This window comes from Diceros bicornis, chromosome 18 (genome assembly GCF_020826845.1).
Source record: "Diceros bicornis minor isolate mBicDic1 chromosome 18, mDicBic1.mat.cur, whole genome shotgun sequence".
Taxonomy (NCBI): domain Eukaryota; kingdom Metazoa; phylum Chordata; class Mammalia; order Perissodactyla; family Rhinocerotidae; genus Diceros; species Diceros bicornis.
In genome coordinates, this window is record NC_080757.1 from 31,928,372 (window position 1) to 31,936,243 (window position 7,872).

Genomic DNA, 7,872 nt, shown 5'->3' on the forward strand with positions numbered 1-7,872 from the left:
TGACTGTGAAAATGATAATGCATTTTTGAGAGCCTGAGCTCATCCAGCATTTGTAATTCATATACTAGCTTTTTTTTTTTTTTTTTGAAAAGTCAGGATGGGAAGAAAAATAAATGTGCCCTGTCATCTAGAACTTTCTAGTCACTTTTTAATAATTGAAATGCCATAGCCAGCTCAAACATTAAAATCAACACACATTTTCAGTTTAAAATATACTAGTTGGGGCCTAAAGATTATAAATTCTATAAATGACATATCTTTAGCAAGAGAAGCCTTTTGATTTAGCTTGTGTAATATACTGTAGGACTGAAGTTACAGGCTTTTATATTACCAACCAGACATACATCATATTGCAAACCTAACAACTCTGAGAGTATTAGGTGTCATTCTCCATCTTCTACAGTGCAGGAAACTGGGTGAGAGAGGTTTACCGCTTCATCCTGAGTCAGGGAGCTGGGCCAGGAACCCAGCTCTGTCCTGTTCTAAAGCCTGCATTCACTGTACACCACTCATTGTCAGAGTCAGCAAAAACAAACGAATGGAAAAACTTGAACTGAAGATTCATCAGGCATGCACATGGAAAAGAAAACTCTATTCATGGAGTTTAGAGCCTCCATAGACCCTCAGGCAACCGTCTGTCAAATCTAATTTTGAAGGTTGAATGTCTTGAAACATTGTTCTTCCAAAGAATCCTGTCCTGTAGTCCACCAGGGTCACCTCATCTATTTCTAGAGCATCCGCCCACTGCTGTGCGGTTACCTTCCTGATCAATATCTCCAGCCTAGAATTGTTGTTGATGACAAGACCTCTCTAATCAACTGCCCAGACACCCCTTGGCACATTTTACTCAACCTGTCCCAAACTAAGTTTATTATCCCAAGCCGAACCCATTTCTTGGAAGTTTCCTATCTTAGTTATTGGCATGGCCATACCCATTCATCCATCCTTGATTTCTGTCACCTCCCCCAGATCCAGCCAGTCAGCCAGAGTTGTCACTTCCACACCAGTCACAACTCTCTGATCTGGTTCCTCACCCCATTCCCACTGCAAGACCCTGAAAAGCCCTACTTAGCAGTCCCCATACTACTGTGGCCACCCCCTCATTTGTCCCCCTGCCACTGGTGACACCCCTTCAACGAGCCATGCTCCACAGTGCTACCAGCATTATCTTCCTAAAAGAGAATCTGAGCATGTCTCTCCCCTGCTTCAAAACTTCCATTGACTTTTAGCCTGTATGACTCAGGCCAACCCCCTTAGCATGGTCTCTTTGCATGCTGACTCCTCTTCCCTCTCCCCGACTGAACCCCATGAGACACCAGCTCCACAGTTGATCTCACAGCCTTCCCCCACAACACCTTGCCCTCACAGTGCTTTTGTACCTGCTGTTCCTCAGCCTGGAATGCCCTCCCCAGCCCTTCTCCTACCCTGGCAAACGTTGGCCCATTCCAAACCTCCCTCAGATGCCACCTCTACTGCGCTGTGGGCCCAGGCCCCATGCACGGTTAGCAATGCCCTCCACTTTGGCTCTACAGCGCTGATATTCCTTCATGGCCCCTGTCATATTGCACTGGGATTGTGTTTGTTCCCTCTGTGGTCCTGGGGCTGACCTCTTTCAAGGCAGGAGCTGAGTGTCATCCACCTCTATCCTCAGCTTCTAGCATAGCACCGGGCTCACAGTGGGAGTGCAAAGAGCGCTTGTGAATGAAAGGAGAGAGGGAGGGGCAGGTTAGAGAATGGTGTTGTGGAGGAGAGAGACTGAGAATAAAGTGCTTTTTAGGACAGGCTTGGTCTTGACCAAGTTCATCTTGTCCACCGTGAACACTGAGGCAGGCTCTCACTAGGTGCCTGGAACCTGACTAGCTTCCTTGGCCTCACTGGCTTCCCTGACCAAGGGTCAGCTAGAACATTCGTGGCAACCACAGGAAAGTTGATCAGAAACTGGCATGGAAGTATTAGACAGTGTGTCCTAAATAAGGAAAAATCCAAGCTTGTTTATTGAAGCTTCCAGGGAACCAACTATCAAGAATTTATAAGTCTGGAAATTATTTTGCCTACCCTACAGCCGTCCGGTCCTCTCTGCTGAACATGATAAAATAAATAGAAATAGCATTCAATTCTGCAACCTTTGAGCCTTAGTGCAGATTGCACTCAAAAAAGCAAGAATTTTAACATAGTTTTTAATATTATTTTGTATATTTTTACTCTAAAAATCATGCAACTATATAAAACACTTTGGAATATAGAGAATAGAAAACTAAAAATTACCCAGAGTTCCCTCATTCTAATGCATTTTCGTGTATTTCCTGTCAATCTTTTTTCCCTCTATTTATAAGATTTGGTTTTTGTTTTATATAGTTGTAAATATACTATATATGCAATTTTATACACTACTTTTTTCCCACTTATTATATCATAAGCGTTTAAAAAATGTTATTATTTAGTTTTCATAGCCAGAAGTTTTAATGGCCCCATTATCTTTCTGGACCAGATATGCAGCCTATTGTGCTTAATCAGTCCCCTACTTTTAGGTTTTTAGATTGCTTCATATTTTTCGTTATTATAAACAATGCTGCATTGAATGTCGTAGCACAAAGCTTTGGCTATGTTTGTGATTGGGTCTTGAAGGTAATAATAATAAACAGTTGAGGCAATTGAGGGCTTCCTATGTATTCGGTACTGGTACTGTGCTGGTTTACATGGATTATCTCACTTAATCTTTACAAAAAACCTTATGGGTAGATAATTTTATTATCCCCGTTTTACACATGAGGAAATACACACAGATGAATGAGTTTCCTTGTTCAAGGTAAGTGTCAGAGCCACATGTGCCCGGGAAGCCTGGAGTCTGTTGTCCTTCTTAGGAGTGTAGTCTCTGGGTCAAAGGTTTTTTAGTGGGTTTACCCAAAGGAAGACCTTTTAAAAATAAAGCTCATTCCAAACCTCCACACTTTCACTTGGCATCTTCAGGTTATGTCTGCTCTTCTCATGTGCCAGTTAGATGGAGAGTGAAATAGGAAAATCACCAAAGGAAACTGACCTCGAAGAAGCTGGTTCACCTCCCTCCTTGTGAAGCAAAGTAGTTTCCCAAGAGGACTCGAGGAATGTTTTTAGTTTAACAAGGTTAGAATTACTGTATTCATGTCTTTCTGCTGCTTTTGCTATTTTAAACAGACAGTGCCAACATGTTCTTACGTTCTGTGCCATTCCCACCTACACCTCTGCAATGCATCGGTGGTGTTATTTTTCCAAGAGACAGTGCCACTCTGCACTGTGGCCGCTTTGCGAGGGGAGTTAAGCTATTCTCATCAGGGGCCTGTTCAACACAACAGAACGCTCACATTCTCCTACACAGCTCATTATCACCCAGACTTGCACTGCAGTCAGAAGGCGTTAAGTCGAAATAGACTGGCTAGGCTTAAGGGGGCCTCGGGAAAACATTTGGAGCCTTACCTCATCTCCTGGGAGGGGACATAGGTCCCCTTGCCACTCTTACTCTGTGCCAGGCCAAACAGTGCACCCCAACAAATGTGTCAGTCACTGAAAAAGTCAGGGACATTTATTGGTCAAAAGGATTTGGTTCTCTTAAAATCACAGGTGTTTTCTTTTTTTTTTTTTTTTTAATTTTTTATTTATTTTTTTTCCCCCAAAGCCCCAGTAGATAGTTGTATGTCATAGCTGCACATCCTTCCAGTTGCTGCGTGTGGGACGCGGCCTCAGCATGGCCGGGGAAGCGGTGCGTCTGTGCGCGCCCGGGATCGAACCCAGGCCGCCAGCAGCAGAGCGCGCGCACTCAACCGCTAAGCCACGGGGCCGGCCCCACGGGTGTTTTCTGAATGCCATCTTTGAGTTGTGTGTTGAGTCAGCATGGAATCAGCCAGCCTGTGATAGATCGGCTGAGTGAGCTTAGGCAAGTTACGTACTACCTTTGGGCCTCAGTTCCTATCTGCAAAAGAGGTATAGCACCTCCCTCGTAGTACATTCATAGGATTAAATAATATACCAAAAGTGTCTAGTTTATGCATTCTGGTATATGATTGGCACTAGATAAATGTTAGCTTCTTTCCCATATGGCTGAGCTTTTAAAATGATAGTTATAGCCCACCTGCAGAGATCTTTCATGCAGAAACAACCTGAAGGAACAGTTCAGTAGCACTCTTCAAAAATTTTGTGCATTTTTTAGCTCTTAAAAAATGGTCCTGGATCAAACTATGTATGGCCAAAGCTAAACTGAGGCACGTGGTCACCCCAGGCTTTCTGATGATTTTGTGTCCTTTGTAACAAATGCTCTCTAAATATTCAATATTTCTTGAGACAGAGGCTGAGCAGTCCATGGAGAAAGAGTGGAAAAGGAGACAGCTGGGCAGGTCTCTTTGTGCCCAGATGGGAATGTGCATACTCCACTTAGTCCAACCAGAGGCCTTTAGTTAACTGAACCCACATGCCTTGGACAGCAATTTGGTCACCATCCATTGTTCCATGAGCATGCTTCTTGGGAGACTCACCCACCAGACCGACCCTTAGTGGCTTATTAAAGGATTACTTCTAACTATAGAGCTATAATGTCTTCTCCATCTTATTTCCTTCCCAGTGATGTCGTAGGGTCTCCTAGTCACACATTCATCAACAAATGTTTATTGGGTATCAAGTATGTGCCAGGGACTGGTCTAGGCATTGGAGATGCTATAATGGAAAAAAAAAAAAGACAAAACCACTGCCTGTTGCTCAGACCAGATGATTCCCCACCCCCACTCCCTTTTTCTGGGTGTGAGGCCTTGGTGAGTTTTTGCCGTTCTGTTTTTTGCACTCTACAGATGCCTGTGGCCAGTGAACTTGACAATGTGTACAGGCAACTAGAAAGTGGTGCTGATTTAACTAGCTTTTCACCAAGGGTGCCTTACTTCAGGCAATAGATTTGTGTCTGCTGGGCTGGGTTCGAATTCCCTGTCTGAAAATCAGCTCTTGCTTTGGAGAGCAGTCAAGAAGCTCACTATGTAAAGGAGCCTGTGGCGAACTCTGCCCTCAAATATGTAATCCTTGAGAGGGAATGAATCACCCTCGACTTCAGCAGCACATTTGTTCGTGTGTGGCATGTTCCTTTGAAGCAGGGTTTACCTAGCCTCCCAGGCAAGGATGATGAATGAGAAACACCTGTCTGGGCCGAGATGTTTTCTGTCCTTGTTTACAGCATCTGGGCTGCCTATAGCCACTCCATCATTCACCCCAACCCTGCTATGTGTCATACATGTGTTAGTGGCTGGGAATACAATACCAAAGAAGGTAAGTCTCTGCCCTCCAGGCTCCTACAATCTCCTGGGGAGAAGGACGTGGGGACAAATTAGCAATTATAATGAAACATAATCTCAATGTTTGTATTGGACGCTATTATTGGAGGAGGGAGTGATTAACTCTTCCCAGGGGAGTCAGAAGGCCTCTCTGCAGAGGCAATTTCAGTTGAGATTTGAAGGGTGAGTGAGGAATTACTAGCAAGACAAGAAGTGAGGGGGCAGAAGGGAAAGACAATATTCCAGGCATAGGAAACAGCGTGTGCAGGGGCATGTGGTAGGAGAAACCATGGCAGGTTTCAGGAACAGCATGGAACGTCTGGAAGGGGAGATGATGATAATTTAGACTGAGTGCCTACTGAGGGCCTGTTACACATGATATATATATATATGGAAGATGATCTTGTATGCATGTGAATTTTTCTGCAGCAAACTCTGATTCCTACACAGGTTTCTTTGTCCCAATATTTCTGGGTTTGCTTTTCCTTTTCCTTTTTTTCTACCCCTCACAACCATGTAACACCATAGAATTCTTATGGAAGACAAATATTCTATGGTTCATTTGACCTAATTCCTATGTTAGTGTATTAAAATTGAAATAATGCATGGTAAAGTACATTATGAACTGGTTGGACAAATGATCCATCATTAGAGATTATTATCCTTTGCTGTTGACATAGATAATCAAGATCTGAGGGTATTTATAGAGACCTTCATCCAGGCGTCCAATTCATTCAACACAGAATGAGCCCCTCTTATGTGCCAGATGTTCTTCCAGGTGTTGGAGATACAACAGTGAACCAAACAGACACGAGTCCTTGCCCCGTGGGACTGACATTCTAGTCGGGGGGAAGCAGACTGTAAACAAAAAGTATAGGTAAAACATATAGTATGTTAGACGGTAGTAAGTGCTTTGAAGAAAAATCAATCAGGAAAGAGACAGGAGTGCTGGTGGGTGACGTGCCCTCATAAATAGGACACTTGGGGAAGGCCATTGAGAAGGGGAGATGGAGTAAAGACCTGAGAGGCCTGACACCTGCTGGGAAAAGCATTCCAGCAGAGGCCACAGAAAGTGCCAGGCCTGAGGAAGGAGTGTGCCTGGCCCAGAAATATTTTGAGCTGGGGGAGAGCAGTCTTGGCAGTGAGGTCAGTGGGGTGACAGAGACTCTCTCCTTTGGTGAAACTCTTGTCAGTCTCCTCTGAGTCCTCTTTCAGACTAGTCCCTGACTTTGGGCTCTGTCCTTGGCTGGTTTAGTCCAGTTTAAGCAAAAATCCCCCACCCTTGATAGCTAATGAAATTCCTCATTCCCCGCCATTGCTATCTCATAACCCCGGCCTGCCTTCAGTAAGAATCCCCCTGGCCTTGATGTTTCCTCTTAGTAATTTTCCATCCACTGATCCCCACCCTGCTCCTTGGCTAGGAATCACCCTTTGTTCTTGTAGTAGTTAGAGTTGAGTCTGCTCTCTCTTCCCAACTACAAAACCCCATTGCAGTAGCCCCCCTGAATAAAGTCTGCCTTACCGTCTTCAATAAGCGTTTTGGATAATTTTTTCTTTAACAGGAGTACTGAATGGTGGGATACACAGGGCCTTGGAAACCACTGTAAGGTTCATGGGTGTATGTGTGGGGTTGTTCTTAGTAGTGAAATTCCTCATGGAATCATTTATCCTTGGGTATCAGAAAGATCCTAGCATCTGGATTCTGAATACCGAGTTGAGTCCTGGCTCCTAAACAGTGGAAAGGACCTGGGCAAGTCCCTGAGTTTCAGTTTTTTTATCTCTAAAATGCAGATTATAGGAATAAGACAATCAACCTCCGGGGGTAGCGGAAACACTGTAAAAATGTTAATTTAAAAATGAGCACCCATCTTAAAGATAGAAAGTGTATTCCCAATGTATTCCCAAGCAGCGCTGAATTGTCTAATTATTTAGGAGGGGAGATTTGCAACTCACTAGCTGGGAGGGACCCGAAGTCACCCTGGACGACCTTCCTCCCCTATCCACCCCCACCTCCACCCCTCCCTGGTTGTCCTTTGCTCCTTTAAAAGAAAGCTTCTTTGTGCAGTGTCTCATCTCTCTTCTGCCCATTGATTTAACTTGTTCATGTGGAGGCCTCAGTGGTAGAAATTGCATCCTATATCTGGCCCAAGTCTGTCTTTTTTACTTATCAGCTTTAGGAGCTTGAACCAGTGAGAGATTAAAAGAAGACTGGCTCTTCACAGATGTGAAGACGCTGGTGTGTCTCTTCACAGATCTGTTTTGGGGGTTGTGTCCTGGCAACCAGCAGAGAGGAAAAGAGCGAGTGACGTGGCCCTGCTGAGCCTTGATTTCCTCCTTGTGAAAGGGAGGATTATTGTATCAGCCTCAAAGGGCCATGGTGAGATTATCTGCTCAAAGTATCTAGCACAGGACTTGACAATCAATACATGCCGAGTTCCGTTCCCAACTATTCTTCTTCATCAGAGGTGCTCTGGAGAGTGTGAAATAGCCCTTGCCTAGGGATTAGGACAAAGAGGTACAAGCAGATTGCTCTCCTACTTAGCTCCTTTCATCCCATATTAATGACAGGCGGCCCTGCTCCTATCCAAAT